Source organism: Pseudoliparis swirei, chromosome 2, assembly GCF_029220125.1.
Source record: "Pseudoliparis swirei isolate HS2019 ecotype Mariana Trench chromosome 2, NWPU_hadal_v1, whole genome shotgun sequence".
Lineage (NCBI taxonomy): Eukaryota > Metazoa > Chordata > Actinopteri > Perciformes > Liparidae > Pseudoliparis > Pseudoliparis swirei.
In genome coordinates this window covers 19965073-19973644 of record NC_079389.1, presented here as the reverse complement: position 1 = coordinate 19973644, position 8572 = coordinate 19965073, and the positions used below count along the sequence as shown (strand labels likewise).

Sequence of the window (8572 nt, the reverse complement as noted above, 5' to 3'; positions counted from 1 at the left end):
GTGGTGGGACGGTTTGCACAGTCCTGCTTGTTGCGCTGTGCACCACAGGACCCCGTCACCAAGCTCGTATCCATCGCCACGATGCCATTAATAGACTCAATTAGTAACCGTTAGCGTGACATCCACAACATGTCCACAAACAAGGATGCCTTTCCCAACCGCCAACGCTTCCAACACTTGCGAACTGAGCTGGGACGATGGCCTCAAAAGGCAGGACAAAGTCCCGGCAGAGCACAAAGGAGCTAAAAACGGGTTGCTTATTGGAGTTGAGAGGCACAACAGGGTAAATAGGACTGAATCTGGGAGAATGTTTTTTGCGGCCATGAACTCATTGTGGAACCGCAAGGATTTATCAAGCCTCAAATCACATCAGTTGAGGCTGAGAGCTTCTGTATAGCTGCCCATTAAACGCTCTGTGTCCCTTTTACTGCTTTGAATCTTCCTCTGGTCTACTTTTACTGCCTCGGTGGCCGATATCCAACGTCCGTTCTTTTAATAAGTTGCGCAAGAGTAAGCCTAATGAGAAAAGATGAAGTGACTGTGCAATGATTGATTCCATTAACCTTGGCGTCTTGCAGTTTACTCCCAAAGAATTAAGAGACCGGATTTAAACTGCAGTGAAGAGAAATAGTTTGCTCAAAGACTGTGGCGAAACAACGGATTCCCCCCCGAGTTTCATTAGTGGCTTCTCAAATAATGTATGCAATGGAGAGATAGTCTAACAAATGCTCGACCGCTGGAGACAAAGATGCTGAAAGGCAGTCGGGCAGATAGGGAGGACACTGACAAGCAGTGCATTAATTTCTGCCAATGAATGCGCCGGTGCATTACAGGGTCCCGTCACTTTATGTGTCCCCGAGAAGCACAATGCAGGGCTCTCAAGTGTCACGCATTGAGCGTGACAGTCAATCATTTCGGTTTTAAGTCCCGCCACACATCGTATTTCTCACGCTGAAAAAAAACTCTCGGCTATTTAATGTTTTAATGTGCCGCAGCGCGCAAACATGAGCTGGCCGCGCTGCCCTCATGGAGGAATCAAGCGCTCCCCTGGAGTTCTGCTGTGAGGTGCCACTTATCATCCAATCAAAAACAAGAAATGGGCTACACAATAGCCAATCAGAAAAAACACGTATCTGTTGTATCTGGGTAAGATTTAATCCAGCAACCAATGAAAATAAAGCATCTTGGAATTGCGCGCGACTGATATCCAAAAGTTTCGTTCTGGGGGGGGGGGGGGGGGGGGGAATGGATATGTCACTCTTGCCTGTCTTCAAAACATGAAAGCCCTGACAATGGAACTGAGATAAATCAGCGTATTAATGAGAGAACCAGAAGCTAACGTATATAGGGTGAGTTGAGAACAAGAATCGAGTTTCTCAAAACGTTGGGATGGGAGTGATGCGATAGTTGGCCTGTGAGCCTATCAGCCATGAGGCCCGGTTCATTGCCTCCTCGCGGCTCTCAACTCGGCGGCGGCCGAGCAGCTAACGGTGCAAACGCGGTACAGACAGAGCCGACGGTTTTAGCCTGACGGGGGAGGGGGGCGCTACGCTTCCACGACGGCTCCGTGGGTCAGGCCGTCAATTAGCGAGCCAGAGGGGCACGACAGAGAGACTGACATGCACTTAGAAGCACGCATGCAGTGATGGCGCCGCTACGTAAACAAAGAACATCTGGGGCCTTTGTTTCCGATTTCCCCGTCCAATAGAGGCAGCGCAATACTCGATGGACTTTTTAAAAATAATATTTGAAACGTCTGCCTCGAAGCATTTCATGTATTTTATTTTAGTCATCTGCATGGTGGAGATATTAAGACCGACTCATTAACCATGGTTGGACATGCCACCTTTGCTGTGCTATTCAGTCTCATAACTCCAGAGTGGACTCGCGACTCATTTCTGGCTAATTCCAACGTCAAAATCGGTCCGAGTCTACGCCACTCGAAGTTATTCAATTCAATGCAGCTTATTTGTACAGCCCATTTTCACAAATTACAAATTTGCTTCAGTGTGCTTTACAATCTGTACACATAGACATCCCTGACCTTTGACCTCACATCGGATCAGGAAAAACTCCCAAACAACCCTTCAGGGGGAAAAAAAGTGAAGAACCCTTCAGGAGAGCAACAGAGGAGGATCCCTCTCCAGGATGGACAGAACAATAGATGTAATGTGACCAGAAGGACGGATTAGAGTTAAAACACATTCAATGAATATGACAAAGTGTTTGAATAGTTCGTAGTCGGCATATTCCACGATGGAGACCTCCACGATCCATCAGGCAGATGGTTATGGTTTGACAAATAAAGGCTGTGGATTTATTTGCTTTGAAAACACTCAAGTGCAACATTGATATCCGGCTAGATGAGCCTGTGTCACAAGGGCCGATGGAGGCCGGAGAAGCAAAAGTTAAGCAAGAACTAGAGGAGAATTTCAATGAGAGAGACATAATGGAGTGAGGAGGGGACAGCACTGGTTTAACAGAGTGTGACATATTTACACGTTAATGCTGCGACGCAGTGAAGGGAAATTATTTTCGAGACGAGACTAAAGCGAATGTGGTGATTATATTTACTCGGACAAACTTTCTGCATGGCTGCGTGAAACTGGCTTTAGACACTGCAGTCATCCATTGACTGCATGCCTTTATGTCTGTGCATCAAAATCACACAATATATAACTAGAACGGGCACTCGGTAGAGCGCATACCTTCGCATATCACAAGATTGGGCATTGAATTATGAACATGTTGGCATTAGTTGCATGCAAATTGGATAGAAATTGACCGTGCTATGGTAAAAAAGAAGATTTTGACATTTTCCTGGCCTTGACCTTGACCTTTGACCCAATCAATCCCAAAAACTAATCAAATGGTCCCCGGATAATAACCAATCATCCCACCAAATTTCATGCGATTCGGTTTAATACTTTTTGAGTTATGCGTGTAACACGCATACAAATAAATAAATAAATACACGGCGATCAAAACATAACATTCCGCATTTTCACACTTGAGCTCCACAAATGCGCGGAAACTTCAAATGTGAAGCGGTGACTTCAATTTCCTGCAGGTGTTTAATTCCAGAGAGGGTTTCTCAGAAGAAGACACTCACTCACTGAAAATGCATTAACGGTGATTAAAAAATTATCTTTGATCCAAGAATCCATTTTGTTGTTCGACAACGTCATTTTAGCACAAATACGGTGTGTGCAGTTGGAGTGACATTTTCCCCCCCAACTGTATAAATGTGCAATTTAAACGGCAGGTGTTTATCGTCAGCTCCTCGCAATGTAAGTGGGAGATTTGTGGACAATTTTGCACAAATATTCAACATCTAGGACTCTAGGCCAAGAGAAATCGCTGAAAAGAGGAAGAAGGAAGTATCTTCCCACCATCAGTATTATAAAGGACCACAAGGCAGTGCAGCCATCAGACACGTTTCACAGTCGACAAATAGCATGATGACCAGCCAGACAACAGAAAGGAGATTTATAACATATTAATAACAAAACAACTCCTGGAATTAACATCACACACACACACACACCGCACAGTCCGGGGAACACTTCCTGTTTGTGTAGGACTGGGATTGCCACTGATCCCCCACGAGATTAACAGGTGACCGATGTTAGATAATATTATGGAGGATTGCTGCGATTATTTTACCGCAAAAGGAAACATTTACACTACCGTTCAAAAGTTTAGGGTCACTTCGAAATGTCCTTATTTTTCAAAGAAAAGCGCTGTTTTTTATCAATGAAGATAACATTAAATTAATCAGAAATACACTCTCTACATAGTTAATGTGGTAAATGACTATTCTCTGGCTTCTAATGAAATATCTTCATAGGTGTCTAGAGGCCCATCTCCAGTGTTCTAATGGTACATTGTGTTATTGCCTTAGAAGACTAACGGAGGGGTAGAAAACCCTTGAAAACCCTTTTTATGTGAGCGCAGCTGAAAACAGTTATGCTGGTGAGAGAAGATGTAAAACTGGCCTTCCTTTGAGCGACAATCTTGAAGAAACAAATTAATATTTCAAATTAAAACCATTATTTCTAACCGTTTGAATGTCTTAACTTTATTTTATATTCATTTTGCGTTTCATTTGATCAATAAAAGTGTGAGTTTTCATGGAAAAACACGAAATTGTCCAGGTGACCCAAAACTTTTGAACGGTAGTGTAAGTGACAAAAAGAACCGTTTCATTCTGAACCTCTAACTGCACTTGAAGTATCTTTTACATGTATAAACCTGTTCATCAACCAGATGAATAAATTAAAAGTAAAAACCAAAAAGCGGGATGTTCAGCAGGTATGATATCAAACCAGTCAGGTACATTATCAGGTAACAGCCGCCCTCATAACTGACAGTGAGCAAATCAAATATCATGGAGACAAAAACATCTTCTTCTGGTCCAGGATGAAAACAATGTGCTTGATTTTGCTCATAAATGCTCGACTTTGAGGTTTTTAATACTTTCCCTGTACTATTTGGGATGCAACATTTTTAATACCATGCAGGGACGAGTGGTAGTCCCTTCAGTGCAGCGCTTATCTGACGGAATATGTTTCTAGTTGTATGACCAGCCGCACTGAATCACTCACTAACGTGGGATATCATCAGGAAAAAAAAAATGTCAAAGGCTAAATCCTAAACATCTTCTGACTACGATTTGTGCACAGAGACGCTCAACTGTCATGGATTAGGGATGACGGACACATCGTCGACGAAGAAGATCCCGTTTGACTTGTGCTCCGATCGGGACTCGGCTGTCAGTCTTTAAGAGGAGCGCCGCGAGCCAAAGGGTTTTTTAGAAAAGCTGCGGTGACTTTGTTCCCGTGGGGCCCGGAGTTTACGAGGCTGCAACAGCAGTCCTCCGGAGCTTGTAACGCAGAGGGAATACTTTCCACTGGAGCGAAGGCTTACGAAGGAGTCTGAGCAGCTCAGGAGGCGCAGCCACCGCCGTCAGGACGCCGATGTTAGCTTCCGATTTGTGAATGTTATGGGGAAAGTTAAGGGAAACTTAAATAACAGTATTTAGCGACCAAAATTACAAGTTTACGAAAACGCTTGTCGTGAAAGAGTGTCAGACCACCAAACGAAAGCCTGAACGCTGTAACATCGTCTAAATCACGCTTTCAGATTTGTAAAACCTTGTTTTTAGCAAATTAAAATATTGATTCCACACAACAATAGATCAGGTCGAGCTTAAAATACAATACATTGACACTTGTCACACCTGGGCTTTATGAACAAGTAGACTTCAGTGTTAAAACAAAGTTTCAAACCTTTATTCCATTGGGAAAAACAGAAGGGGATAACATGGAGATTGCTTTTGATCTCGATCAAAAGCTCCTTTACTTCGACTTGTTCAAATTTAAATAAAGGTTTCTTCTCACACTGTTTTTACAGTTCCTGAAATCTACTTGTTAACTTGTCCAGGTTTAACTGTAATTGTTAGGGCTGTTTTCATCCATTGTTTCCTGAATTGACAGACTGCAGGGAAATTACTATTTAATTCATGAATACAATTTAAAATGAAATTCGAAAAGTTTCACGAATCTGAAAGTAGGATTGTATCAACTTTAAGACTCGGAGCCTTGGAACCGTTCACGAATATCATCAAAATGTGAAAACAAATAGAGAATGTGTACCCTCAAAGTTAAACGTCCCCTTAACCCTCCTGTTACCTTTACATTTACTAACATATGTTACCCTCTGGGTCAATTTGACCCCAGCAATTAAAACCTCCAGAAAATTATTAGAATTAATATTGTTTCCCAAGTTTAAGTGTGAGGTACTTTATGTTTGTTTGTTGACTACCTAAATAGCCCTTTAAATATATAAAAAAGTTGATATTTCTTATATGTTTGACAGTGAAAAACAGCCTGGGGTCAAATTGACCCTCAAGGTAACAGGAGGGTTAAACTGCACATCGGAAACAGACTACAGCGTCGTGGTCTTTTCTTCGCGCTGCTGCTCTCCTGTGTTTACACTTCGTGAAGACTCAAGTTTACACCCGAAGCTGCGGCAGCGGCAGTTCAACCTCAACACAGACCTCTATCACACACGCGCACGCGCACACACACACACACACGTAGCCTCCAGCCTGAGATATTTATAGAAACGTGTGCAGCGGGATAGTTTGGTAGCACAGAGACGACGCTACGTCTTTCTGCCCTGGGACACTTCCGGTTAGCGCGTGACGTAGTTAGGCGGTAGACAAACAATTGCGACAAGGTGACAACATTATCCGCAACATGCGTTACCTCCGCACACGGAGCCTCGCCCCCGCAGACGCGAACAAAGCGACTGCAGCGCAACTTAAAACACAAGAAACGGAAGTTTTTGAAATTCTGTCTGGCAGAAGAAGAAAAAAAGTCACTTCTCCGACATGACAGCCTGTTTTTTTTTATATGTGTAACACTACTAACTACCGCTAGCTTGACAGCGGCATTAGACGTAGCAGATAACGTAACAATGTTTGCACAACACGTTTAGTCGACAGTTTGTTTAAAGTCCGCTCTTGTCGCGGTGTTGCGCAACACTTTCACTTTCCTTCTGTTGCCGAGAAGAGACGAACGGAGACACAGAAAGAGTCAAGTGGAGAAGAATAACAGCAAAACTCCGCTCGACCCACTAACGTCCACTTAAAACACAAACACTTACCTGTTTGGAGTCACGTTTCTCTCTAAACGTCCGAGCCAAAGAGGGCTGTTTACTCGTGTTGAAAGAAATGTAATAGAAAAAAGGACGGAAAAGTTGTTGTTTTAAAGGAAACACTTTCTGAATTGAGAGCACCCGTGGGTGCAAATGGCTGGTCTCCAGGAGCATCCACGGTGCAGGGTTTTAGGACCCGTCGGTACTGTAAAAAAAAAAATCGGCCAACAGCTCCGCCATACTGAATTAATCACGTGTCCGACAGCCGCCTGTGCTTCCGTAGGAGGCGGGGTCCGCAGCGCCGGGTGACCGGCAGATAGCTGGAGGTATGACAGAGGGAGTGAAGTCTGCGGACTTGTGCTTTGCGTGTTCGTCGAGGCGTCTGGGCCACACATGTGTGCACCAACCCCCCCCCTTCCTCCAGATCAGCATCAAGTCACACTGAGCCTTTAGAAATGTGTCATCGGTGTGTGTTTGTGTTCATGTGATGTTGTTTTACCACCACGCATTATTGTTGACTTTTTTTTCAATAACAAATAAATAAACCTTTTTAGTTCCTCCTATACACTTCAGCTCTGTCAGCACTGTCACCCTCTTGTTCTCCTTCGATGGCACTGCTGTGGCACTGTTGTTACACTGTTGTGGCACGGTTGTTATACTGTTATTACACTGTTGTGGCACTGTTTGCACCGTTTGCTGAGAGATGCGGTCGGCATTTTGAGAACTACCAAAACTGTTGTAATATTGGAAAAAACTATTTATTATCACCCCAACTACTTGAGAAGCTGATAGAGAAAATATGTGTTCAGCGCCTGTATAGGGTTTAAATGCATTTAAGAAAATCAAAGGTCCTTTTAAAAAACATAATATGCAAGCCACAAAGACCAAGGCAGACTCTCAGCTCGACACACCCAACACAAGATATAATACCATCATGATAGAGATTTTTCATCACAAATTGTGAAAGCTCAACGCACTCCTTGAATATTGTCATTTTCACTCCTGGTGGAGCCTCAGTCTGCCTCACCTTCTTTTATTTCACTATTTCCAGGCAGCCGTTTTGAGACTGACTTTTCCCAACTGCGGTGAACATGCATGTGTCAACTTGTCACATTCAGGAGTCGGATTAATACTTAGTTGCAAGGAGACGCAGACCAACAGTAGATTTTCCAGTTGAGAGAAGTGAGACGTGTGTAAAGCACAACAAGTTTGCTGCACTCAAAAAACGATTCAAGCCCTTCTGAGCGGTGACAAATTTAAATATGGTTCGATACATTTAATTAAATCAATTACAAAAATTAAGATATTTATATTTAATGGGCTTTATTAATTAATATTGATCCAATAACAGGGATATTGTTACAGTTACAGTACTCAAAAAACGATCCAAGCCCTTTTTAGAGGTGACACATTTATATTTATTTAAATCAATTACACAAATGGAAATATTTATATTTAATGGATGAAACACAAAATGTAGGAATACTTTCATTTATTAGATTTATTTAGGTAAGATGGTGTGCATATCAACGCAAAATAAATGTGTTTAATTGGGGACAACCCTTTGTACATGTGCAAGATCTCACTCTCTCTGTCGTCTTTCCGTCTTTTCTCCTGACTGTGACCTGACCAGAAGCAGCAAGATTAACACAAACTCATACCAACTAAATGACTTGGTTAGTAACTGTATTTTTTTCATAGTAGTTTCAAATGAACCTCGCTACTGTATTACTTTGTTCCCCTACTTTTCATAACTTTATTACTTTTATTTCTGTTTTACTTGTTTTTGCTTTTTTCATTTTTATAACTTTTTAATTTTAAAACTTTTTAATTACTTTTTAACTTTTGTATAACTTTTTTAAACTTTTGTATTACTTTTTATTATTTTATTACTTTTTTATAAATTTTT

General features: G+C 42.2%; 1 protein-coding gene across 2 annotated transcripts in view; it reads right to left on the bottom strand.

The window, feature by feature from the left end:
- The window catches only part of hdac4 (histone deacetylase 4), a 125467-nt gene extending 118572 nt beyond the window's left edge, over positions 1–6895 (bottom strand). For both annotated transcript variants that reach the window (XM_056425196.1, XM_056425213.1), the window contains exon 1: positions 6673–6895. The gene's annotated coding sequence lies outside the window, so the exon portion shown is untranslated. The remainder of the gene's footprint in view (positions 1–6672) is intronic.
- Between the last annotated feature and the right edge of the window lie 1677 nt (positions 6896–8572).